The sequence below is a fragment of the Scyliorhinus torazame genome, chromosome 20 (genome assembly GCF_047496885.1).
Source record: "Scyliorhinus torazame isolate Kashiwa2021f chromosome 20, sScyTor2.1, whole genome shotgun sequence".
NCBI lineage: Eukaryota > Metazoa > Chordata > Chondrichthyes > Carcharhiniformes > Scyliorhinidae > Scyliorhinus > Scyliorhinus torazame.
In genome coordinates, this window is record NC_092726.1 from 21,974,593 (window position 1) to 22,000,206 (window position 25,614).

General features: G+C 52.4%; 1 protein-coding gene and 1 long non-coding RNA gene across 3 annotated transcripts in view; both read left to right on the forward strand.

Annotated features, from left to right (window-relative positions):
* grk5l (G protein-coupled receptor kinase 5 like) overlaps window positions 1–25,614 on the forward strand; it is a 217,546-nt gene that overhangs the window by 36,772 nt on the left and 155,160 nt on the right. The gene's annotated exons all lie outside the window — the stretch shown is intronic.
* LOC140396950 (uncharacterized) lies at window positions 309–4,405 on the forward strand. Its single transcript, XR_011936654.1, has 2 exons — window positions 309–1,000; window positions 4,079–4,405. It is a non-coding gene; the product is annotated as an uncharacterized lncRNA (long non-coding RNA).

Here is a 25,614-nt window from a genome sequence, read left to right on the forward strand (position 1 = left end):
AGCACGGTGGGGGAGGGGGGGGGGGGTATAGGGGGAGGGCATTCCCGAGCTGAAAGAGGCCGGAATTGGAAGGGGGGGCACAGATCCCGGAGGGTTGTGGGGGGGGGGATTACATACATATGACAGTTCTGGTCGCTACACTACCAGAAGGATTTGGAGAGGGTGCAGAGGAGGCTTACCAGGATGTTGACTGGTCTGGAGGGTGTTCGCTATGCGGAGAGGCTGAATAGACTCGGACTGTTTTCATTAGGATGACGGAGGTTGAGGGGTGACCTGATAGAGGTCTACAAGATTATGAGGGGCATGGATAGAGTGGATGGGCAGGCACTCTTTCCCAGGGTGGAGGGGTCACCAGGGGGCATAGGTCTAAGGTCCGTGGGGCAAAGTTTAGAGGAGATGTGCGAGGCAGGTTTTTTTACGCAGAGGGTGGTGAGGGCCTGGAACGCGTTGCCAGGGGAGGCTGTGGAAGCAGATACATTAACGGTGTTCAAAAGGCATCTTGACAAACACATGGATAGGACGGGTATAGAGGGAGACGGCACAAGGAAGTGCTGAGGGTTTTGGCCAAGGTTGGCATCATGACCGGTCCAGGCTTGGAGGGCCGAAGGGCCTGTTCCTGTGCTGTACTGTTCTTTGTTCTAATTGGGCTCTGATTTGAGAACTTGAGGGTGAGAATATTCAAGTCAGCAACATGTGTCTATAATATACGAAAGATCTCCTTCTCTCACTCCTGATTCTTTGCCAGTTAGCTCGCACCTACGTTCCCTTGGTTACGGAGCCTCCTGTGACAGAGTGAGCTGTGTCATTCACCCGCACAACCCCATTGCTGAGAGGAGCAATTATGAGGTCCCTCCGCAGGGGAGAGAGCAGTGACGGCGGGGCTCGGTGTCGAGCAGTGAAGTGTTCGCTGAGCCGACGGAGGGGTGGGTTGTGGTTGGTTTCGGAGTGGCACAAGCGAACAAGGTTCGCGTGCCAGCACGGTGGCATCACCGAGTTGCAGGTTTGTCGCGGTGGGATCTTGCTGTGCACGCGTTGACGGGCTGTGTTTCCCCCTTTGCAGCAGGGACTGCTCTTCAGAAAGTCTTGCGTTGGCGGTGGCGTGCTCTATCACGATGAGGTGACCGACTGGGTGGTCCCGGGGGGGGGGGGGGGGGGGCTTATTTTCCACTCCGCACTTGACATGGGTGGTCCTTCAAACGCCCGCGCGATTTGGCACTTGAGGAAGGATGCGTGTGATCGGTGCGGCTGAGGAGGCCTTCACGGTCTGGGAGCACCTGGATCGAGAGAGGGGCGCTTCCGATTCCATCTGGCTCTTCCTACGAAGCAAAGAGATGTGTTGGATATTCAAGTGTAGCTGGGAGAGATCGCAACAAGGTGGGAGCGAACTTTGAGAACCGAAGGCCGGTGGGCTGGGGGGAGTGGGGGAGGTTTGTGTTGAGGAGACGTGCGCGGGATATTTATTTTCGTTCAGGGGTTTGAGACGGAGGTTAAAGGTCAAAATCGAAAGCCGTCGAACTCCGCGTTGAGTGGCGAGAGTTCCAGCTGGCACTGGGCATCGCTGGCGCGTATGCAGTAGGCCAAGGCCGCATGCGAGAGGAGGGTCAGGGGTCATGCTAGCAGGCGGAGCGAAGGCGATCCTCAACGCCCTCTCCCCACCTACGTTTGGCCTCCCCAGGGTCCTTTCGCCCCCCCCCCCCCCCCCCCGCCCTTTCTATTGAAGATCCCAGACATGTATTACCTGTGAGCAAACCGTCCCTACCCCTGTACAACTGCAGGAGACTGAGCAAAGTGGGGCCGAAGGGCCATATCTCGTTGGCAGAGGGTGGAATTGAGAACGAGCGGCTGGGGAAACAGGCGCCCGACTCTCAAGCGGTGAACTTGGGAAAGTAAGATGGAGAGCGGCGGTACGGATTGGGAACGTTGACTCTCCCTTGTCACACAGAGTAGTTTCCCGTTACTCCGTCAAGGGGGTGTGGACTCAGCTGGCTCGGCCAGCATTTATTCCCCGTCCCTAATTGTCCTTGAGAAGCGCCCGGGGGGGGGGGGGGGGGGGGGGGGTGGAGTGAGTGAGCTTCGGGTTGGAGGAGTAGAGGCAAATTCTGGAACTGTTTAAGAAACGGTTTCCTGGGAGGGCGGTCTTGTGTTCATGGTGCTCGCCTTGAGGTGGGCGGCACAGTGGTTAGCACTGCTGGCCTCACAGCGCCAGGGTCCCAGGTTCGATTCCCGTTTGCGTCACTGCCTGTGCGGGGGTTTCCTCCGGGCGCTCCGGTTTCCTCCCACAGTCCGAGGATGTGCAGGTTGGGTGGATTGGCCATGATCAATTGCCCCTTAGTGTCCAAAGATGTGCAGTTTCGGTGAGGTTACGGGGATGGGGAGGGGGAGTGGGCCTGGGTAAGGTGCTCCTTCGGAGGGTCGGTGTAGACTCGAAGGGCCGAATGGCCTCCTTTGACACTGCAGGGATTCCATGACCTTGCGCTCTGCACAGCAGAGTTGGCCAGAGCCCTTTACAAGCCAAGCCCCGGGGAATTCTTATTTGGCAGTGTGGGGATTTGAATGAAGTCAACATCTTTGAAGTTCTCCCTTCGCACAGGGAGTTGCTATTTTGAGATGCTCTGTCCTGAGGTCACAGCCTGGTGGTATCATTGGGGCCGCAGCAGCCTCGCTCTCAAACCTGTTGAGTTATTTTAGCAGGCAACATGACGTCAAGCCGGCCTGGGGAACACAAAGCAAGGCCTGAAAGTGGAGTGGCGAATAATTCCCAGCAGAACGAGCTGCCCCCCCCGTGACCCATTCCACGCATTGACCCTGCAGCCTGAGTCACATTTTCCTGTGGGCCGGAGCATCTGCTCACTTCAACCGGGTACGAAGCGTGTGTTGAACGTGGTCACTTGTCGGCAGCGACGGGGGTCGCGACCTGGCCTCGGAGTCAAACAAGACCCGGGCACAAGTCCCGCTCCGGGACTTGAACGCTAAATCTGACACCAACGTTGCCGGCACAGCCCCGAGGGAATGCTGCACTGTCGGAGGTGCTGCCTCTCGAATGGGACCCAGGGCCTGCTCGGTGGAGATCACGTGACACAATTTGGAAGGAGAACAAGGGGGAGTTCTCCCCGGTTTCCTGGTCAATATTGATCCCTGAATCGGCCATTGCCCAAAAAGAAAACCCCGAATATTATCTGATCGCGGCTGTGTTTGGGATCTTTCTGTGCACTTTTTCTTTGAATCCCCCCCAAAGCTCCCCGAAGGTCTCGCGAGCGGCTGAATGGATGTTCAAGGCCTCCCGGATGCCTTCCTCGCCTGCCACGGGAATCGGATTTCAAGGGGTCACATGTGACTGAACGAACGGGTAGTTATTTCCCAAGTGAACCTAGCGAACAGCCTGGGCAGGTTCACCCCGCACTTGATTCAGCAGGAACACGACCCAGATCCTGCAGCAGAACGGCAAATGCCTGATTTTAAAATTGCTGACTTTGGGCGCACTTTTAATTGTCCATTGTTACACTCTTGGCAGATCCTCCGTATTTTACAACTCGGAAGACTAGCCATGCTTATTCTCGCTCAGTGGGAGCTGTCAGGTTTATCTCGGACACCCTGCTGTTGTCCAATTTGCCTGGCCAGCCCAACAGAAGTGGCCGGCACGGCTGCCTCACAGCTCCAGGGTCCCAGGTTCGATTCCCGGTCACTGTCCGTGCGGAGTCTGCACCTCCTCCCCCCCCGTGTCTGGGTGGGGTTTCCTCTGGGTGCTCCGGTTTCCTCCCACAGCCCAAAGACGTGCAGGTTGGGTGGATTGGCCACGTGAAATTGCCCCCCTGTGTGCAAAAGGTTACGTGGGGGGTTGCGGGATCAACTCCCACTCCCGAGACCAGCACAAATTCCGGGGTGGCGCGCGGTTTCGCTGCACCGTCAGACGGTGGGGGGGGAGAAAGGTTAAACTCCAGCATGCCAACGTCCATTTCTTAGTCTATTCTTGCCGTTTTGCTCTTCCTGTGCACCTGGGTGCCTGTGGGCTGTTCTGACGCTGTGTGTGGGTAAATGTGAAGGCGTATCTCCTGCCGACAAGTGTTTTCTCTCTCTCCAGTTGGAGCTATCTGAGGCATGACGCGAGAGTATTCCGTAAGAAGGGAATGTCGGTCGGAATACTCCGGCCTTTCGCGGCGAATGGCGCGCCGCCTCCCGCTGCCGATGAGCTGAAGGACCGGAGAATCCAGCCCAATATAACCGACACAAAGAGACAGCCATTGTATCCTGGGCCTCGCACAAAACTGTGCAAATCGAACAGGGGGACTACAATAAAATGGATCCAGCCAACCTGTCTTCAAAAGGCTTTCAACAAATGTGTGATTGAAAAACAAAATGGAACCTGATCACCAGATTGGTGTCAGGAAATAAATAATCTTTTCCTACATTATGGGGTCGAGCGAGTCTTTTATTCCATCGGGAATCGTAGACTGCTACATCACAGAGGGCGTCCATTCGGCCCATTGAGTCTGTGCGCACTGTTGCAAAAATGTATCGGTTTAGTTCCATGACCCCCGACCCCTGCTCCTTCGCCATCAAAGCGTCAATGCCCTCTTGCCCCTCCTCCGAGCCTTTTTCAAATTCCCTTTCTACCAGTTGTGAAGGCCGGGAGACTTTAGGAATATTGAAGTGTTGGGCGGTTTAAGGGTCGAAAGCCTGGGGTTAGAGTGCGTTTGAGCGCAGTGGTCATGTTTTTTTTTAAAAAAGAGAGAGTTCTGTTTCTCAGGGCGCGCAGCCAGAAGGTGAAATTGACAAAAATGTGTTTTTCAGTCTGGGCTGATGGACTGTGGTTTGACTGGGGAAGTCCCTGGGGAGTTAATGCGCTTTGCTTGGGGAGATGAGGTGATCACTGGGTGGAGCCAAGGAAGGCAGAGGGACATTCTTAAAGCTTCAGAGAACCAGTTTTTTTGGAGAAAGTTTTGGAGAGCGGAGTTGAATTCTGATCTGCCTGACGCTGGGTCCACAGTTCTCCCACAGTAAGATGGATTGAGAGGTGTATGTTTCTTGTTGCTCGATGGAGAGTTGAGTGGTAATGTATGAGGTGTAATTGTGAACTGTTATATTCTGGTGTGACATCAAAAGTTTCATATTGTATTTATAATAAAAGTTTTATTTAGAAATACCAAATCTCTATTTATTCATACTATCACTCCTGGGGCAAATCATTCCTTCTGCACAGTCTTACAAGTAGAGCACCCACTTAAGCTCCTGCCTCTACCCTATCCCCGTAACCCAGTAACCCCACCTCACCTTTTTGGACACGAAGGGGCAATTTATCATGTCCAATCCACCTAACCCGCACATCTTTGGACTTTGGGAGGAAACCGGAGCACCCGGAGGAAACCCACGCACACACGGGGAGGATGTGCAGACTCCGCACAGACAGTGACCCAAGCCGGGAATCGAACCTGGGACCCGTTTGTTAATGATTCAGTCCGCGTCATTCCCCATTTTGGGATTCAGGCGACCCTGATGTCTTCCCCCTGTTAGGCCCTGCACCTAATCAGTAACTGCAATGCCGAAGTCACATTTGCATGAGGTTTTGCATGTGACATTTCAAATCCGTCACGCCACTAGCTAATTTCCATGCCGTGGTGTGCTACCATGGCAACGAGAGACACAGCGGGGTGTTCTTTGTCTCCAGGCCAATATTTGCCCTTCCTGGAAAGATATTCAGGAATGGAGATGCTTTCGCCGGGTGCCAAGCTACGCTGTACCGTGGCGCATCGGACGGCGCTGCTACCTCACAGCGTCAGGGGGTGGGTGCAGACCCAACAGGCCGAATGGCCTCCTTCTGCACTGTAGGGCTTCTATGATTGACACACCAACTCCGTTTTCTGAGGCTGTGTTTGACAAGAAAGCCTTGAGAAGAGGGGGCCCTGTATTGCGGAACATCCTGCTGGAAAACAGGACCAGAGAGGCTAGCGGATGGAGTCCGGAACTTTAAATAATCCGGGGACAAGTACTCAAAATGGATGATGGGGAACGAGCGGGAGAAGTGGGACTAAATAGTTAGTTCCTCCAAAGGGACACACACACATAGGGAGGCCCTAATGAGCCAATATGGCTGCTTTAAGCAAACTAGGTCGCATGATGTTTCTGTCATTGCCCGCCCATTTCCAAAAGCACCTGCTCCAAACGGACGCTTCCTGGTGGGATAAATGGACTCCCTCTGTGCCGCCCACCCTGCATCCATCCTTCAACCCACCATTGGCGGCCGTGCCAACATCTGTCCAGGCCCAAAGCCCGAGAATTGCCTCCGGCACCTCTCTTTCCCCTCCCTCATCCTGTCAGACGCTCTTCAAAACCTCAGAGCCCCCTGCCCGAATATCTCCTGCTCGGCATCAGATTGTGACCAGCCTAACTCCGGATAGCCAAGCAGTGAAGCACAGAACTGGAGCCCAATCTTCACGCACTTCTATACTTTTATTTGCAGAGCTGTATCTTCCAAGCATGCATCTCCAAACCCAACCAACACCGATTCAGTCTATTTTTAAATATTGAGCAAGATATTTTTTTGAATTCGTTCGTGGGATGTGCGCGTCGCCAATTAGGCCAGCATTTGTTGCCCATCCCGAAATGCCCCTCGAGACAGTGGGGGTGAGCTGCCTTGAACGGCGGCAGTCCCTGTGGTGTAGGTACACCCACTGTGCTGTTAGGGAGGGAGCTCCAGGATTTTGACCCAGCGACAGTGAAGGAACGGCCGATATATTTCCAAGTCGGGATGGTGAGTGACTTGGAGGGGAACCTCCAGGTGGTGGGGTTCCCAGGTATCTGCTGCCCTTGTCCTAGATGGTAGAGGTCGTGGGTTTGGAATGTTGCCGAAGGAGCCTTGGTGAGTTGCTGCAGAGCATCTTGTAGATGGTACACACGGCTGCCACTGTGCGTCGGTGGTGGAGGGAGTGAATGTTTGTGGATGGGGTGCCGATCAAGCGGGGCTGCTTTGTCCTGGATGGTGTCGAGCTTCTTGAGTGTTGTTGGGAGCTGCACTCATCCAGGCAAGTGGGGAGTATTCCATCACACTCCTGACTTGTGCCTTGTAGATGGTGGACAGGCTTTGGGGAGTCAGGAGGTGAGTTACTCTCCGCAGGATTCCCAGCCTCTGACCTGCTCTGGTAGCCACAGTATTTATATGGCTGGGTCCAGTTCAGTTTCTGATCAATGGTAACCCCCTGAATGTGGGGGATTCAGCGATGGTAATGCTATTGAATGTCAAGGGGCGACGGTTAGATCCTCTCTTGTTGGGGATGGTTAATGCCTGGCACTTGTGTGGCGCGAATGTAACTTGCCACTTGTCAGCCCCGAGCCTGGATATTGTCCAGGTCTTGCTGCATTGGGACATGGACTGCTTCCTAATCTGAGGAGTCGCGAATGGTGCTGAACATTGTGCATCAGCGAACATCCCACCTCTGACCTTACAAAGGAGGAAAGGTCTGAGGCACCTAGGCGTAGGACACTACCCTGAGGGACTCCTGCAGTGTTGTCCTGGAGCTGAGATGATTGACCTCCAACCACCACGACCATCTTCCTTTGTGCCGGGTAGTGACTCCAACCAGCCGAGAGTTTCCCCCTGATTCCCATTGACTCCAGGTTAGCTCGGGCTCCTTGATCGTCACTGTGCGTCCTCGAGACGGTACACACTGCTGCCCCTCAGTTAAATACTGCCTCAAAGTGGCGGGCAGCACAATTAAATGCTCAGTCAACAACTGGGTCATTTTCTTTTTGACGTGTAGGGTGCTGAGCCAATGAAAACTGCTGCTGTTGTGTGGCTTCGTGTTGTAAAGAATACCCAGTTCAAGCTGGGGTCAAAAGAGCTATTTTCTGAATGACCTGGAATTCCACATCTTCGACCAGAGGGGAATTGAAGAGCTTGTGAGGACGGGGCGGGGGGGGGGGGGGCTGATAATTTCTTTTCAGACTGCTCTGTGTGCGGACCACGGTTCAAGGCCACAACTGCAAGACGATCCCCCCCCCTCCCCCCCTGCCCCAACCTCGCCAGGAACACATTTTTCAGTCTTTTCCATTGACATCACTCACTTCCTGCCAGCGGAGCTATGCAGCTGTGTGGGGCGTTCTCCGCTCTGAATGACGCAGGGGCTTGGTGCTGATTGCTGCTGCTGATAGCTCAGTGCCGTGAACTCCATCGAGTCTGTTAGGCCCCAGTTAGCTGTCTCGACCCTGCCGCACGACAACACGAGACTGGTGGCGAACGGCATGAACTGGACACCCTCCAGCGTGGGACCTCAGCCGGGGCCTGCCTGGATTTACCAGGCCGATACCAGGGCTGAAGGGGTTAAACTGCGAGGGACACGAGAGACGGGCTGGACCCACAAGTAAAATTTATAAATTTAGAGGATCCAATTATTTTATTTGTTTTTCCAACCAAGGGGCAATTTAGCCGTGGCGAAATCCGGCTCATCTTTTTGGGTTGTGGGGGCGAGATCCACGCAGACACGGGGAGAATGTGCAAACTCCACGCGGACAATGACCCGGGGTCCGGGATCGAACCCGGGTCCTCGGCGCCGTGAGGCAGCAGTGCTAACTGCTGGGCCACCGTGCTGCCCCGCCCTTCAAGTAAAAATGAGGGTGATCGGATTTTGAGGTGATTTGGAGGGAGGAAAGTGTCAAAAGATACACCAGTATATCATGGTGCAGACACACACAGATGGACACACAGTGGGACCAATCAACATACACAACACCGCAGCCAATCACCAGTGAGAGCACACGCACTATAAAGACAGGGGGCATCAGAGTTCCCGCTCATTCGAGTAGCAGCCAGCTAGGAGCACAGAGCTCACAGCCTGCAACACAGACATTCACCATGTGCTGAGTGCATCAACTGGTTAGGACAAGGCAAAGGTCTTTAGTTAAAGCTAGTATTGTGTTCACCCACAGTCGAAATATGTTTAAACAGTTAATGGGTCAATAAAATAGTGTTGAACTATTTCAAGTTATGGTGACCTGTATGTGATCCAGAACACCCAACACGTCATGATACCAGGCGTGGTGGGATACTAGCGCTTCTTAGACCTACCTGCAAGTGATCTGCCTTCCACCAGCATTCCGTCATCCTGCAACATGGACAACATCAGCCCGCCCCTCCGCATCGCCGGCAACCTCGGGGCCAACCGGAAGATTTTCAAACAGCGCTTCCAACTCTTCCTCGAAGCCACGGACAGGGAGGGCGCGTCGGTCACCAGGAAGATTGCTCTTCTCCTCTTCACGGCCGGGGACCATGCCATCCACATTTTCAACTCTCTCACCTTTGCAGATGACGAAGATAAGACGAAGTTCAAGACGGTTCTCCTCAAATTTGACACTCACTGCAGTGTAGAGGTGAATGAAAGTTTCGAACGCTACGTGTTCCAGCAGCGTTTGCAGGGTAAGGTCGAACCTTTCCAATCCTTTCTCACGAACGTCCGCATCCTTGCGCAATCTTGCAGCTACGGGCCCACCTCCGACTCCATGATACGCGACCAGATCGTTTTCGGTGTTCAGTCGGACCCCCTAGGCCAGCAGCTCCTCAAAGTAAAGCAACTCACCCTAGCGACCGCCATCGTGACCTGCGTCTTACATGAAAACGCCACGAGTCGGTATTCCCATATACACGCAGCTGAAACAGAGCGGCAAGGTCTCCACGAGGCAGAACGGGTCCACGTGATTGAGCACCTCCAAGGCCTCAGCCTGGATGAGGGCGGCCATTTCGCGGACTCCCTCGCTTGTACGCACCAAACGAGGGGTCGGCTACGTTGAGGAACGTAATGCGCAGGCGCGGTGGTACAGCGAACGTGCTGACGTCACGACGTGCGGCAACTGTGGCTCCGCCCATTTAAAGCGGCAATGCCCCCCAAAATCTCGACAATGTCTACGATGTGGAAGACTTGGCCACTATGCTGCCTTCTGTCGAGCAGCTCAGCCTGCCAACTCCCATCGCTTCAGCCAGCCCCGCAGGAATGTTCGGACAATTCAACCCACAGTCACCGAGTCCGAAGAGGACCTCCCACACAGCAGTGACACCGAGGACCCGAAGGCGCCTTTTCGAGTCGGTTTCGTAACGAAAAACAGGCTGTCCCCGAAGCAAAGTCACCAGCCGCTGTTGGTATACAGCATCGATCCAGACGATGAGTGGTGTGCCACCCTGACGGTCAACCGGTCCCAAATACGATTCTGCCTGGACACTGGTGCCTCCGCCAATCTCATGGCGTGGTCTGCTTTCCAAAGCCTTCGTGTCAAACCAGCCATCCTTCCATCGGCCCGCCAGCTATTGGACTACAATGGCAACATCATTCCTGCTACCGGCTCGTGCCAACTTGAAGTGACGCACAAGTCATGGAAAGCCATCCTTCCTTTCGCGATCGCGGACTCCTCGAAGGACCCCTGCTTGGCGCACAGGCGTGCAAGCTGTTGAACCTCGTTCAAAGAGTTCACTCTCTCTCTCCTGATGACACGCCTGCCTTCCAGGACGCTGACTTCAAGGCGCAACTCGACGCCATCATCGACCAGCACCGCAACGTCTTTGAAGGCATGGGCATGCTCCCATATACTTACAAGATCCTACTCAAACAGAACGCTACGCCTGTGGTGCATGCACCTCGCAGAGTCCCAGCACCCCTCAAGGACCGCCTCAAGCAGCAGCTGCAGGACCTCGAAGACCAAGGAGTGATCTCCAGAGGTACGGAACCAACCGACTGGGTCAGTTCCATGGTGTGCGTAAAAAAGCCTTCCGGCGAGCTGAGAATTTGCATTGATCCCAAGAATCTGAATCGCAGTATCATGAGGGAGCATTATCCAATCCCCAAGCGCGAACAGATCACATGCGAGATGGCTCGCGCCAAGCTCTTCACCAAACTTGACGCCTCGAAAGGATTCTGGCAAATCCAGCTCGACAAATCCAGCAGGAAACTTTGCACATTTAACACCCCCTTTGGCAGATATTGTTACAACAGGATGCCGTTTGGGATCATATCGGCTTCAGAGGTGTTCCACTGGATCATGGAACAAATGATGGAAGGCATTGAAGATGTTCGCGTCTATGTCGATGACATAATCATTTGGTCCACCACCCCGCAGGAGCATGTCAGTCGCCTCCAGCGCGTGTTCAAACGCATACGGGAGCAGGGCCTACGCCTCAACAGAGCCAAATGCTCCTTTGGTCAGACGGAACTCAGGTTTCTAGGGGACCACATCTCCCAGTTGGGTGTGCGGCCGGATGCGGACAAGGTGGCTGCTATCACAGCCATGAAAACGGCAGAGGACAAGAAGGCGGTCCTCCGATTCCTGGGCATGGTCAACTTCCTAGGGAAGTTCATCCCTAACCTCGCCTCTCAGGAACCTGGTCAGGAAGACGACAGACTTCCAATGGCTTCCTGCCCACGAGCACGAATGGAGAGAACTCAAAACCAAACTCACCATGGCCCCGGTATTGGCGTTTTTTGATCCAGCGCAAGAGACAAAAATTTCGACCGATGCCAGCCAATCTGGCATTGGGGCAGTGCTCCTGCAACGCAATGAGGCCTCATCATGGGCCCCCGTTGCATATGCGTCACGCGCCATGACCCCCACGGAACAGCGCTAAGTGCAGATAGAAAAGGAGTGCCTGGGCCTGTTGACCGGTGTCGTCAAGTTTCATGATTATGTGTTTGGCCTTCCCCAATTCACCGTCGAGACCGACCATCGCCCGCTGGTCAATATAATACAGAAAGACTTGAATGACAAGCGTATTCTGCTCAAGCTCCGGCGATACAACTTCCAGCTGGTATACACCCCGGGCAAAGACCTAATCATTGCCAACACTCTCTCCAGGGCAGTCAACACTCCGTCTGCCAAGTTGACGCCCATATGGCCTTCGTGGCCTCCAATCTACCGGCCACGGATGAACGCCTCGTCTAAATGCGCCGCGAGACAGCGGCTGACCCTTTGCTACAAGCGTGTCATGCGCCACCTAACAGACGGGTGGCTCAAGGGCCAATGCCCGCAGTTCTACAACATCAGAGATGATCTGGTGGTAGTCGATGGTGTTCTCCTGAAACTGGACCGCATTGGCATCTCCCACAGCATGCGCCAGCTCGTCTTGGAACAGCTACACGAGGGCCATCTTGGCGTGGCGAGGTGCTGCCGACGGGCCCGAGAGTCAGTGTTCTGGCCCGGCATCAATGACGACATCGCCAACTCAGTGCTCAACTGCCCCCCTTGTCAGCGATTCCAGCCAGCCCAACCACGTGAGACCCTGCAGCCCCATGTGTTGGTCACATCCCCTTGGACCAAGGTCGGCATCGACCTGCTCCACGCGCTGGGCAGGGACTATGTTCTGATTGTAGACTATTTTTCTAACTACCCGGAGGTGGTACGTTTGAACGACATCACATCGTCTGCAGTCATCCGTGCCTGCAAGGAGACCTTTGCTCGACACGGCATCCCACTCACTGTGACGTCGGACAATGGCCCCTGCTTCGCAAGCCACGAATGGTCCAACTTTGCCAGGAGGTACAACTTTGTGCATGTGACATCCAGTCCCCTGTACCCCCAATCCAACGGCAAAGCGGAGAAGGGCGTCCACATCGTCAAACGGCTCCTCTGCAAGGCTGCCGATGCTGGGTCTGATTTCTCCCTCGCCTTGCTGGCCTATCGCTCGGCCCCACTGTCCAAGGCGACATTCCCACATCAGCGAGTGTGGATATGCAAATGGCCTGGTGGCCTGTGCTGGAAGGAGGCATTCCTCTTACGATTGAAGAGTTTTAGTAGGGCTTAGGTGAGGCCACGCCTGTCGTGTTATATTGCAACTTGCGACCTCTTGACCGAAGGAGGGGGACGTACTGGCCTCGAGAGGGAGGGCAGGGCAGGTTCCAATGATGGGAGGGTGGTCTCCCAGCAGGAAAGATGTCAGCTGAATGGGCCTGTGCTCAGAGGTTCCGCAGAAGGAGGGTTAATCTCCGTGAAGGATCCCGCGAAGGTTTGACGGGGAAGATGCTGATTTCCCCCCTCAGCAGAGAGTCCAGAACGAGGCATTTGGGACTGCGATAAGAAACGTCTTCACTCGAGGAGTTGTAAAACCTCTGGGGGTCCTCGATCCCCAAGGCAACACATCTGCTGGGCCTATTTTTAAGGTTGGGATCGGAGGATTCATGGACACTCGGGGGAATCTTGGGATTGGATGGGAAGGTAGAATTGGATTTTAGCCAGGAAGCTAGTGACCTGGGGATTGGGGGGGGGGGGACTAGAGGGGCTGAATGCCCACTCCAGCTCCTGTTTCCTACGACTTAGGGCGCTTAACACATGCCTGATCGAACAAAAATCAACAATGGGCTGCGTAAGGCGATACAAGGACAAGAACAGTTGGGTCAAATAGGGACCTTTTAACTTGCCTCATAATGGGGCACAAAGAATTCTGGGGCGGGGGGGGGTCGAGAAATGGAAGGTAGAGGAGACGTGAATGGCAATAGGAGAAGCGTGATCACCTCTGGTTTGATCACTCGCATGGCTGGCAAGGTTGGCATTTATTGTCCCTCTCTCATCATCCCTTGCCAAGGGAAAAACGATTGGCAGCGGTGTTTGCGATTCCTTGTTTTGGCGCGCCACAATATGTTCGCCGACTTGGGGGTGGAAAGGAAATTTAAGGACAGGGATGGTGGTTCTTGAGCAGGCGGAGGAGGTGGCAGGATTGATGGGGCAGGGAGGGGGCGAGGGGCATCAACTCAGCAAGAGGGAGCCATCGTCAGACATGCCCGATCTGCCCAGGTCTGCAGTCTGTGGACGTCACTCCAGAGTTGGGCATAGCGGGCAGCCATTTGAAAGTGCGGTTAGAAGTGAGTTTATTCCAGGGATAGACGAGAGGGAAACAGAGATGGAAGGGAGATGGAAAGAGACAGGTTCAGGGAGGTGATCAAAGATGACCTTATCGCGATCAACAAGATAGGAATAGAGTGACGATGTGAAACATCAAAGTTGAAGGGACGGCTGTAATCAAATCCAGGCAAATATCTAATCAAAGGGTTCGGGGTGGTTTATATATAGAATAACGGATACCTGGGAGTGAGTTATAGACTGGAATCTAATCGAGGGGTTCAGGATGGTTTATATATAGAATAACAGATACCCGGGAGTGAGTTACAGACTGGAATGTAATCGAGGGGTTCAGGGTGGTTTATATATAGAATAACGGATACCTGGGAGTGAGTTATAGACTGGAATCTAATCGAGGGGTTCAGGGTGGTTTATATATAGAATAACAGATACCCGGGAGTGAGTTACAGACTGGAATCTAATCGAGGGGTTCAGGGTGGTTTATATATAGAATAACGGATACCTGGGAGTGAGTTATAGACTGGAATCTAATCGAGAGGTTCAGGGTGGTTTTTATATAGAATAACTGATACCCGGGTGTGATGAACGGTTAATGCCTTATCATCATGTAAGGTGATGTTCCTTTAAGACCGGGCTTGGAATCCTGGGGACTCTGCCCATCTGGGAGCCACACATAAAGGCCTGCCTCATGGTCTGTGTAGCAGTCCGCTCTCGTCCCTAGCTGTAGCATAGTTATTAGTCTAATAAAGCCTTCTTTACAGTTTAATCTCTAAGCATCATTATTGAGGGTACCTCAATTTATTAGACTAAACTAGATTCAGGATGGACGCAGGCCTAAAACCAGAGAAGCTCAATCTGGAAGCACGAACGCTCCCGGAGGCAAAGGAAATTTTTAAATACTGGCTGCGGTGCTTCGAGGCCTACCTGGACAAAGCCCGCCCACTCCTAAAGACCACCACTTTTCCCCTCTCGGCTGAGGCTCAATTGGCCTTCAACCGCATCAAGGCCGACATCATCAAGGCCGGCATGCACGCGGTGGACGAAACCAACCTTTCCAGGTAGAGAGCGATGCATCAGACATCGCCCTGGTTGCTACCGTCAATCAAGGAGGCAGACCAGTAGCGTTCTTCTCCCGAACCCTCACCGCCTCCGAGATTCAACACTCTGCAGTCGAAAAGGAGGCACAAGCAATTGTGGAGGCTGTGCGGTGCTGGAGACACTACCTCGCCGGTAGGAGGTTTACCCTCGTCACCGACCAACGGTCGGTCGCCTATATGTTCGATAACACGCAACGGGGCAAAATAAAAAACGATAAAATTTTGAGGTGGAGGATCGAACTCTCCACCTACTCGTATGATATCAAGTATCGTCCAGGGGAGCTTAATGAGCCCCCAGATGCCCTGTCCCGCGGCACATGCGCCAACGCGCAGGAGGACCGCCTGCAAGCCATCCACAATGACCTCTGCCACCTGGGGGTTACCCGGCTCGTCCATTTCATCAAGTCCCGCAACCTACCTTACTCAACCAAGGAGGTCAAGGCCATGGTCAGGGCCTGCCAGGTCTGTGCGGAGTGCAAACCGCACTTCTATCGGCCAGACAAGGTTCGGCTCGTGAAGGCCTCGGGCCCCTTTGAGCGACTGAGCGTGGACTTCAAGGGGCCCCTCCCGTCCACCAACCGTTATGCCTATTTCCTCACCGTGATCGATGAGTTCTCCCGTTTCCCATTCGCCATTCCCTGCACCGACATGACCTCAGCCATGGTGATTAAGGCACTGCTCGGCATCTTCACCCTGTTCGGTTTCCCTGCTTATATCCACAGCGACCGGGGTACATCGTTCATGAGCGATGAACTGCGTCAGTATCTGCTCAGCAAAGGCATCGCCTCGAGCAGAACGACCAGTTATAACCCACGGGGAAACGGGCAGGTGGAGAGGGAGAACGTGACCGTGTGGAAGGCTGTCCTTCTGGCCCTGCGGTCGAGAAATCTCCCAACCACCCGCTGGCAGGAGGTCCTACCCGATGCCCTACACTCCATTAGGTCACTCCTCTGCACGGCCACAAATGAGACCCCTCATGAGCGATTGTTTCTCTTCCCCAGGAAGTCTACCCCCGGGGTCTCGCTTCCACCTTGGCTGACGGCTCCGGGACCTGTTCTTCTCCGGAGCCATGTGAGGAGCCATAAAACGGACCCCCTAGTTGAAAAGGTCCGACTGCTCCACGCCAACCCCAGTTACGCCTACGTGGAGTACTCCGACGGCAGGCAAGATACGGTTTCCCTCCGGGATCTGGCACCCGCTGGATCCTCCACCACAGACGCCCCTTCCCGCGCCGCTCCCCTGCAGGACCCGTCGCCCCCTACAACACACCCCCTTCCGGCCTTACCACCCATTGGTGAGCTCCTACCATGCGCCCCCCCCTTGCGCCCCCCCTTTACACACCCCGGCGGCGCCGGCTCCACTACCCCCGGCCCTGCCTATTTCCTCTGCCCCGACCCGGACCGAAGCTCCGACTGCTGTGCTCCCGGATGTGCCCTCAACCGGGACGTCCGTGCCCACCGCACCACCGCCCGAATTGAGGAGGTCAAGGAGGACGATCCGGCCACCGAGACGGATGGACCTATGATGGCACTTCATCCCCGCCGGACTCCTTTTTAAACAGGGGGTGAATGTGATGAACGGTTACTGCCTTATCATCATGTAAGGTGATGTCCCCTTTAAGACCGGGCTTGGAATCCTGGGGACTCTGCCCATCTGGGAGCCACACATAAAGGCCTGCCTCATGGTCTGTGTAGCAGTCCGCTCTCGTCCCTAGCTGTAGCATAGTTATTAGTCTAATAAAGCCTTCTTTACAGTTTAATCTCTAAGCATCATTATTGAGGGTACCTCACCGGGAGTGAGTTACAGACTGGAATCTAATCGAGGGGTTTGGGGTGGTTTATATACAGAATAACAGTTACCCGGGAGTGAGTAACAGACTGGAATCTAATCGAGGGGTTCGGTGTGGTTTATATGCAGAATAACAGATACCCGGGAGTGAGTTACAGACTGGAATCTAATCGAGGGGTTCGGGGTGGTTTATATATAGAATAACAGATACCCGGGAGTGAGTTACAGACTTGAATCTAATCGAAGGGTTCAGGGTGGTTTATATAGAATAACTGATACCCGGGAGTGAGTTACAGACTGGAATCTAATCGAGGGATTCGGGGTGGATTATATATAGAATAACAGATACCTGGGAGTGAGTTACAGAGTGGAATCTAATCGAGGGGTTCGGGGTGGTTTATATATCGAATAATAGATACCTGGGAGTGAGTTACAGACTGGAATCTAATCGAGGGGTTCGGGGTGATTTATATATAGAATAACAGATACCCGGGAGTGAGTTACAGACTGGAATCTAATCGAGGGGTTCAGGGTGGTTTATATACAGAATAACAGATACGCGGGAGTGAGTTACAGACTGGAATCTAATCGAGGGGTTCGGTGTGGTTTATATAAAGAATAACAGATACCCGGGAGTGAGTTACAGACTGGAATCTAATCGAGAGGATCGGGGTGGTTTACAGAGAGAATAACAGATACCCGGGAGTGAGTTACAGACTGGAATCTAATCGAGGGGTTCAGGATGGTTTATATATAGAATAACAGATACCCGGGAGTGAGTTACAGACTGGAATCTAATCGAGGGGTTCAGGGTGGTTTATATACAGAATAACAGATACGCGGGAGTGAGTTACAGACTGGAATCTAATCGAGGGGTTCGGTGTGGTTTATATAAAGAATAACAGATACCCGGGAGTGAGTTACAGACTGGAATCTAATCGAGAGGATCGGGGTGGTTTACAGAGAGAATAACAGATACCCGGGAGTGAGTTACAGACTGGAATCTAATCGAGGGGTTCAGGATGGTTTATATATAGAATAACAGATACCCGGGAGTGAGTTACAGACTGGAATCTAATCGAGGGGTTCGGGTGGTTTATATATAGAATAACAGACACCCGGGAGTGAGTTGCAGACTGGAATCTAATCGAGGGGTTCAGGGTGGTTTATGTATAGAATAACTGATACCCGGGAGTGAGTTACAGACTGGAATCTAATCGAGGGGTTCGGGGTGGTTTGTATATATATATATATAGAATAACAGATACCCAGGAGTGAGTTACAGACTGGAATCTAATCGAGGGGTTCGGGGTGGTTTGTATATATAGAATAACAGATACCCGGGAGTGAGTTACAGACTGAAATCTAATCGAGGGGTTCGGGATGGTTTATATATAGAATAACAGATACCCGGGAGTGAGTTACAGACTGGAATCTAATCGAGGGGTTCGGGGTGGTTTATATATAGAATAACAGATACCCGGGAGTGAGTTACAGACTGGAATCTATTCGAGGGTTTTCGGGGTGGTTTATATATAGAATAACAGATACCCGGGAGTGAGTTACAGACTGGAATCTAATCGAGGGGTTCGGGATGGTTTATATATAGAATAACTGATACCCGGGAGTGAGTTACAGACTGAAATCTAATCGAGGGGTTCAGGGTGGATTATATATAGAATAACAGATACCCGGGAGTGAGTTACAGACTGGAATCTAATCGAGGGGTTCGGGGTGGTTTGTATATATAGAATAACAAATACCCGGGAGTGAGTTAAAGACTGAAATCTAATTGAGGGGTTCGGGGTGGTTTATATATAGAATAACTGATACCCGGGAGTGAGTTACAGACTGAAATCTAATCGAGGGGTTCGGGGTGGTTTATATATAGAATAACAGATACCCGGGAGTGAGTTACAGACTGGAATCTAATCGAGGGGTTCGGGGTGGTTTATATATAGAATAACAGATACCCGGGAGTGAGTTCCTGACTGGAATGTAATCGAGGCGTTCGGGGTGGTTTATATATAGAATAACTGATACCCGGGAGTGAGTTAGACTGAAATCTAATTGAGGGGTTCGGGGTGGTTTATATATAGAATAACCGATACCCGGGAGTGAGTTACAGACTGAAATCTAATCGAGGGGTTCGGGGTGGTTTATATATAGAATAACAGATACCCGGGAGTGAGTTACAGACTGGAATCTAATCGAGGGGTTCGGGGTGGTTTATATATAGAATAACAGATACCCGGGAGTGAGTTCCTGACTGGAATCTAATCGAGGGGTTCGGGTAGGTTTATATATAGAATAACAGATACCCGGGAGTGAGTTACAGACTGGAATCTAATCGAGGGGTTCGGGGTGGTTTATATATAGAATAACAGATACCCGGGAGTGAGTTACAGACTGGAATCTAATCGAGGGGTTCGGGATGGTTTATATATAGAATAACAGATACCCGGGAGTGAGTTCCTGACTGGAATCTAATCGAGGGGTTCGGGGTGGTTTATATATAGAATAACAGATACCCGGGAGTGAGTTACAGACTGGAATCTAATCGAGGGATTTGGGATGGTTTATATATAGAATAACAGATACCCGGGAGTGAGTTACAGACTGGAATCTAATCGAGGGGTTCGGGGTGGTTTATATATAGAATAACAGATACCCGGGAGTGAGTTCCTGACTGGAATCTAATCGAGGGGTTCGGGATGGTTTATATATAGAATAACAGATACCCGGGAGTGAGTTACAGACTGGAATCTAATCGAGGGATTCGGGATGGTTTATATATAGAATAACAGATACCCGGGAGTGAGTTACAGACTGGAATCTAATCGAGGGGTTCGGGGTGGTTTATATATTGAATAAGATTCATGGTTTATAATTATCAATGTGCCTGAGTTCGGTCTGGAATCACACACGTATCACGTCCGTTTTTCCAAAGCTGCATGATCGGTGGTTGTAAATATGCTGATCTAATCAGAGGCTCTCCCTGTTTGGTGCTGCCCACACATAATGGAGAGGAGTTACAGAGACCACTGTAATTTGAGGCGACAGAGTGTAACCAGGGTCCCGATGAGAAACTAGATTGTCTCATCTGGGACGGTCCCTCTGACAGTGAGCGAGGGGAAGTAGGGTTCGATTCCACTTCTTGCCTCTGCAGGAGCATTTGACCTTGTGGCTGCTGGGGGTTAGGCCTTGCTGATTTTGGCCAGCCTGTGAGTGGCTCAGCGGTTGGCTGTTTTACCTCACTGGCTTCGCAAATCTTTCACAGGCCGGATTCGCTCCCCACATCTGGCCCGCTTCGTAACTGTGACCCGTGTAAAAATGGGCAAGTTGCAGAGCTCTCAACCGAGAAAGGAAATGACGGCCCACAGGGGAGTCATCCTGGAATAATCCTCATTCATTCAGGCAAGAATGACGCCAACGTCTCTTTCATCTTCCCGCAGGAGCCCTCTGGGGGTCTCCTCCGAGTGCACATTACCTCAGGATGAACACACAGTCTCGCATTCTTTCCATAATCTCAGCCCTGTGGAGGATTCCAGGGAGCATTTCGGCTGAAGGAGCTAATCCTATCGATGAGAAATTCTTCATCCCACATGTAAGTGAGGGCGGCTGCCTCCACGTGAGACAAACAGTGGGGGGTGGGGGGGGGGGGGGGGGGGGGGGGGGGGGCCGTACAGCACGGAACCGGCCCTGCGCGTTCCCGACCTGCCAGGCCGTGTCCACCTGGGCCCCCCCCCCCCCCCAACCCGGCCAGCACTGCTCCCGCCTGACCGTAGCAGTGCTGGACGCAGTCTGCAGCCGCCACGCTGGGTTCCCGATCGCTCAGACCACACGTCAACCCTGCGGCCGGGAACGCGGCCTACCGGGGGCGGGAGGGCCTCCAGACAACGTCCTGAGCCCGTCCCAACGGCGTACGGCGCGCTCCTCCGTGACGGTGGTTCGGAGGGGGCGGAGCATACGAAGACTGGCGACGCCCCCCCGGTTCCATCGTAAAAAGGGAATCTCCGCCTGATCGTCGATTACGAAATCGGCGTCGGGGAATGGAGAATCGCGCCCTGGGTCCTCGAAGCCTGGATCTGGCTTTGCTGAGATGGCCGGGTTAATTGCCCGCTCTGATGTCGACCGTGACTGCGGCTGTGTCAGAGGAGCTTCCAACCCATGGCGTTGGAGGTTCCTCTGACTAACGAGCTCCCATAAAACCTGCCGCTATTCCAAGGTCCTTTGTCAGAGAGCTAACAAAAAGGTGCCCTCTGCACTGCCGGCGCTCCATGATCGGGGTCGGCAGGAAGCGTTCCATCGGATGTTTTGGGGGGAGTTGCTTTATTTTCTTTACTTTACTTTTTGCTTCTCCTTGTGGGGGAGGGGGTGGGGGCATTTGGAACTCGGGGAGACAGTTTGAAAATGTGTGGGGGGGGGGGGGGGGTCTTCCATTTGGCACAGAGATGAGGAGGAATATCTTCTCCCAGAGGTTCGGTGGTCTGTGGAATTAATTTCCCCGTTTGCACATCGAATGTATTCAAGGACAAATGGCATTGTTTTTTGATCGAGGAGGGAGTCGAGGATTGGGTGGGTGGTGGTGGGGGGGGGGGGGACAGGAAAATGTAATTTTTTTAAAATTTAGAGTACCCAATTCATTTTTTCCAATTAAGGGGCAATTTAGCGTGGCCCAGTGCCGGGATCGAACCTGGGACCTCGGCACAGGGAGCAGGGATCGAACCTGGGACCTCAGCGCCGTGAGGCAGCAGTGCTAACCCACTGAGCCACCGTGCTCTCCCGGGAAATGGAATTGAGACATCGATCAGATCAGCCATGATTTTATCGAATGGCGCACCAGCCTCGAGGGGCTGAATGGCCTCCTTCTGTCCTTAATGCTTGTGTTTCCGCGCCTTTGTCTGGCTAGTTCGGAGCCTGCCTGGAAACCCTGCCAAATGGTGGACACACTAAAATGGTCTTGAACTAAAATGTCGAAAGATGTTGCTTAAATTAAAAAAAAGAGATCAACATCCGTGAGGTGAATCTAATTCACGTTCTGTTGGCATGAATCTGCCGGGAGACGGCAGTCGGCACCCTTCGCAGGGGCCTCAATTGGTGTGGGTCTCCCCCGGTGACTAATTTAAAACAGCAGTTGACATAATCAAGTGTGAATAGCTGATGGAGGAGAAACCGATTCTAGAAGGTTCCTGATTAATATACAGTTAAGGAAGTTGATGGGGACAGGCAGCCGAGTGTGCATAATCAAAGAACAACAAAGGTGTAATTACCCAGACCCTGAAAAGGAAGGGAGGCAGTTACCATCTGGCAGTCTCAGAAAGCAGACAGACCAGTTTCCAGCCACCAAGCCTGAAGGCCAAGTTTACAGCAAAAAGGTTTTGAGCCAAGACAGTGCAGAAAACCTTCGTAACGTCAGTTTTAAAGTATCTTTGTTGGCCCAGAAAAAAGACAGTTCCCAGATTTAAGTATCATCCCTGGATGGAATGTTAACTGATGAATTGGGGTATTCTCGCAGAAAACATCAGTGTGCTTCATGGCGCTCTTCTTGAAGATGGACTGGAGTTAGTGAGTAAGTTAGACTTCTTGCACAGTATCATCATGTCTTAACAGCAGAAGGCACAGGAGCAGAATTAGATCATTCGGCCAATTGAGCAGCCATTCAACCATGGCTGATATGTTTCTCAACCCTCTCCAGCCTTCTCCCCATAACCCCTGACCCCCTTATTAATCAAGAACCTATCTATCTCTGTCTTAAAGACACTCAGTGATTTGGCCTCCACAGCCTTCTGCGGCAAAGAGTTCCACAGATTCACCACCCTCTGGCTGAAGCAATTCCTCCTCATCTCTGTGTTAAAGGATCGTCCCTTCAATCTGAGGCTGTGTCCTCGGGTTCTAGTTTTTCCTACAAGTGGAAACATCCTCTCCACGTCCACTCTATCCAGGCCTCGCAGTATCCTGTAAGCTTCAATAAGATCCCCCCCTCATCCTTCGAAACTCCAACGAGTACAGACCCAGAGTCCTCAACCGCTCCTCATACGACAAGTTCTTCATTCCTGGGATCATTCTTGTGAACCTCCTCGGGACCCTTTCCAAGGCCAGCACATCCTTCCTTAGATACGGGGCCCAAAACTGCTCACAATACTCCAAATGGGGTCTGCCCAGAGCCCCAGAAGTATGTCCCTGCTCTTATGTTCTAGCCCACACAGCGGGAGGAGGGGGAGCTGACTGGTGGTGTTTTCAGTGACGTTACTTCGGGAGCCAAGGTGTATCTGATCAAGGGCAAGTGTTGTGGGCCAGGGTTTAGAGAATCCCAAAGTGTATCATGGAGTTCGCCTGACCCACAACTTTCACTAGATTGTGGTACGGGGAGCACACGGCCCACTCTACAGGTGTGGGACAGCAGAAATGGAAAAGTATTTTTTAAAGCAAAACAATGTTTATTCTACGAACTCAAGTTAACCTTTTTAAAACATACAGTGAACATCTTAGCAACCATCAATTCAAATACAACTCCCAAAGAATACAACACTAAGTAATCTTTAAGCTTTCCTTTTAACATCCATAAGACTTAAAACACCTTTTACCAGAAGCACATCAGGTTAAAGTCACAACTGTTATTAGTTTTAAATCACCAGGATCGGTTTACAGTCTTTAGATTATATAGAGAGATTCATTCACCTTCTGGCTGTGACTGCAGATACCCAGCTCTGAAAACTAAGCTAAAACACACCCCGCAGCAAACAGCCTAAAACAAAAGTAAAAAGCTGACAGACAGCCCAGCTCCACCCACTCTCTGACATCACTGCAGTAGTAAACACCCATTTTTTAAAGGTACTCTCACTACAGATATTTATATACACACCCATTTCTAAACACCCATTTCTTAAAGGTACTCTCACATGACACAAGGCCGTGTTTTTTGGGCACACCACTGACTGACTCTTTGCCCACTGCCTGGAGATACGGGTAGGGGGCCCAGGGTGTCCACTAAACAATGGAAGAAGTGAGTAGCTATGAATGAAGAAAAGCTGGGCCTGTGGGAGTAATGCTCCCTCTCCGTTGCAACCCTGACCCCATTCCTCAGCCCTGGTTTGTGGCATTCACCCAAGCCACGATCCGCTTTATCTGGAGGCCGCAAATGTGTTTGCAAGGACGCCATGTACAGACCTCGAGATAAAGGGGGGAATAAAGAGTGCCCCTCGTCCTGATGGCCATCTCTGTGTGTGGCTGCATCAGGCTCAGGGTACATTGACACCAAGTGTCACCACGTGGTGACGTTTTACCAAGGTATGGGTCTGACCACGCTGCCACGGGACGCTCGCAACGCCCGACTGCTCGCCCCGCGTGGAAAGGTTGATGCAGAGAAACGCCTCTGTCCACGGGTCCATCAGGCGCTAGAGGTGGAACCTCTCGGATGGTCCCCTGAGCAGACCGCCATGGTCATTTGGCAGAATGCCACCTCGCCAGAACTTCCAAACCAGCACCAAGACCTAGCTTGGCGGGTGGTGAGAATGCCCGCCCACACACGCCAGATCCTTGCTCCACGCCCAGAGTCACTCCCTCTCTGCACGTTGCCCTCGAGGCAGCTGTGGTGGGGAAGACGCCATTCCCATCTCCTTGTGGAGTGTGCCTTTGTGAAGGTGGAGTGGAACGAGATTGGGTTTTGCCTGAAGGAGGTTTGGCCTGAGCAGCTCTTTGACGCAGGCCTCTCTGCTCTGAGCTCTTCCCCGCTTGGGGGAGGGGGGGGGGCGCATTTAAGAGTCAACCACATTGCTGTGGGTCTGGAGTCACATAAGACCATAAGACACAGGAGCAGAATTAGGCCACTCGGCCCATCGAGTCTGCTCCGCCATTCGATCATGGCTGATATTTTTCTCATCCCCATTCTCCTGCCTTCTCCCCATAACCCCCGATCCCCTTATTAATCAAGAACCTATCTATCTCTGTCTTAAAGACACTCAGTGATTTGGCCTCCGCTGCCTTCTGCGGCAAAGAGTTCCACAGATTCACCACCCTCTGGCTGAAGAAATTCCTCCTCATCTCTGTGTTAAAGGATCGTCCCTTCAGTCTGAGGCTGTGCCCTCGGGTTCTAGTTTTTCCTACAAGTGGAAACATCCTCTCCAAGTCCACTCTATCCAGGCCTCGCAGTATCCTGTAAGTTTCAATAAGATCCCCCCTCATCCTTCTAAACTCCAACAGGTATAGACCCAGAGTCCTCAACCGTTCCTCATACGACAAGCTCTTCATTCCAGGGATCATTCTTGTGAACCTCCTCTGGACCCTTTCCAAGGCCAGCACTTCCTTCCTTAGATACGGGGCCCAAAACTACTCACATTACTCCAAATGGGGCCTGACCAGAGCCGTATACAGCCTCAGAAGTACATCCCTGCTCTTGTATTCTAGCCCTCTCGACATGAATGCTAACATTGCATTTGCCTTCCTAACCGCCGACTGAACCTGCACATTAACCTTAAGAGAATCGTGAACAAGGACTCCCAAGTCCCTTTGTGCTTCTGATTTGGCCAGATGTCGGCCAGACCGGGGAAGGAAGGCAGAGTGCCTTCCTGAAAGGACATTAGTGAACCAGGTGGGTTTTTGTTGGACGGATCCATGGTAGCTGTCATGGTCACCAGTACTGAGACTAACTTCATATCACAGGTTGAACTTACTGACTAAAGTTCCCCAGCTGTCGGGTTGGGATTTGAGCCGTGTCCAATCCTCTGGATCACTACACTCGGAAGGTAGTCAGTCGTCTCTCATTCCCAAATGTGCTCCCAGTAAGTATGGTCCAACTCCCAGTCCTTGTGAATCCTCTGAAATTACACCACGACAGAAACATCTTTCCTTTTCTTCATCATCTCTCTTTCTGAACTGATGTCTCTTTCTCTCACTCCCTCCTGTCTTT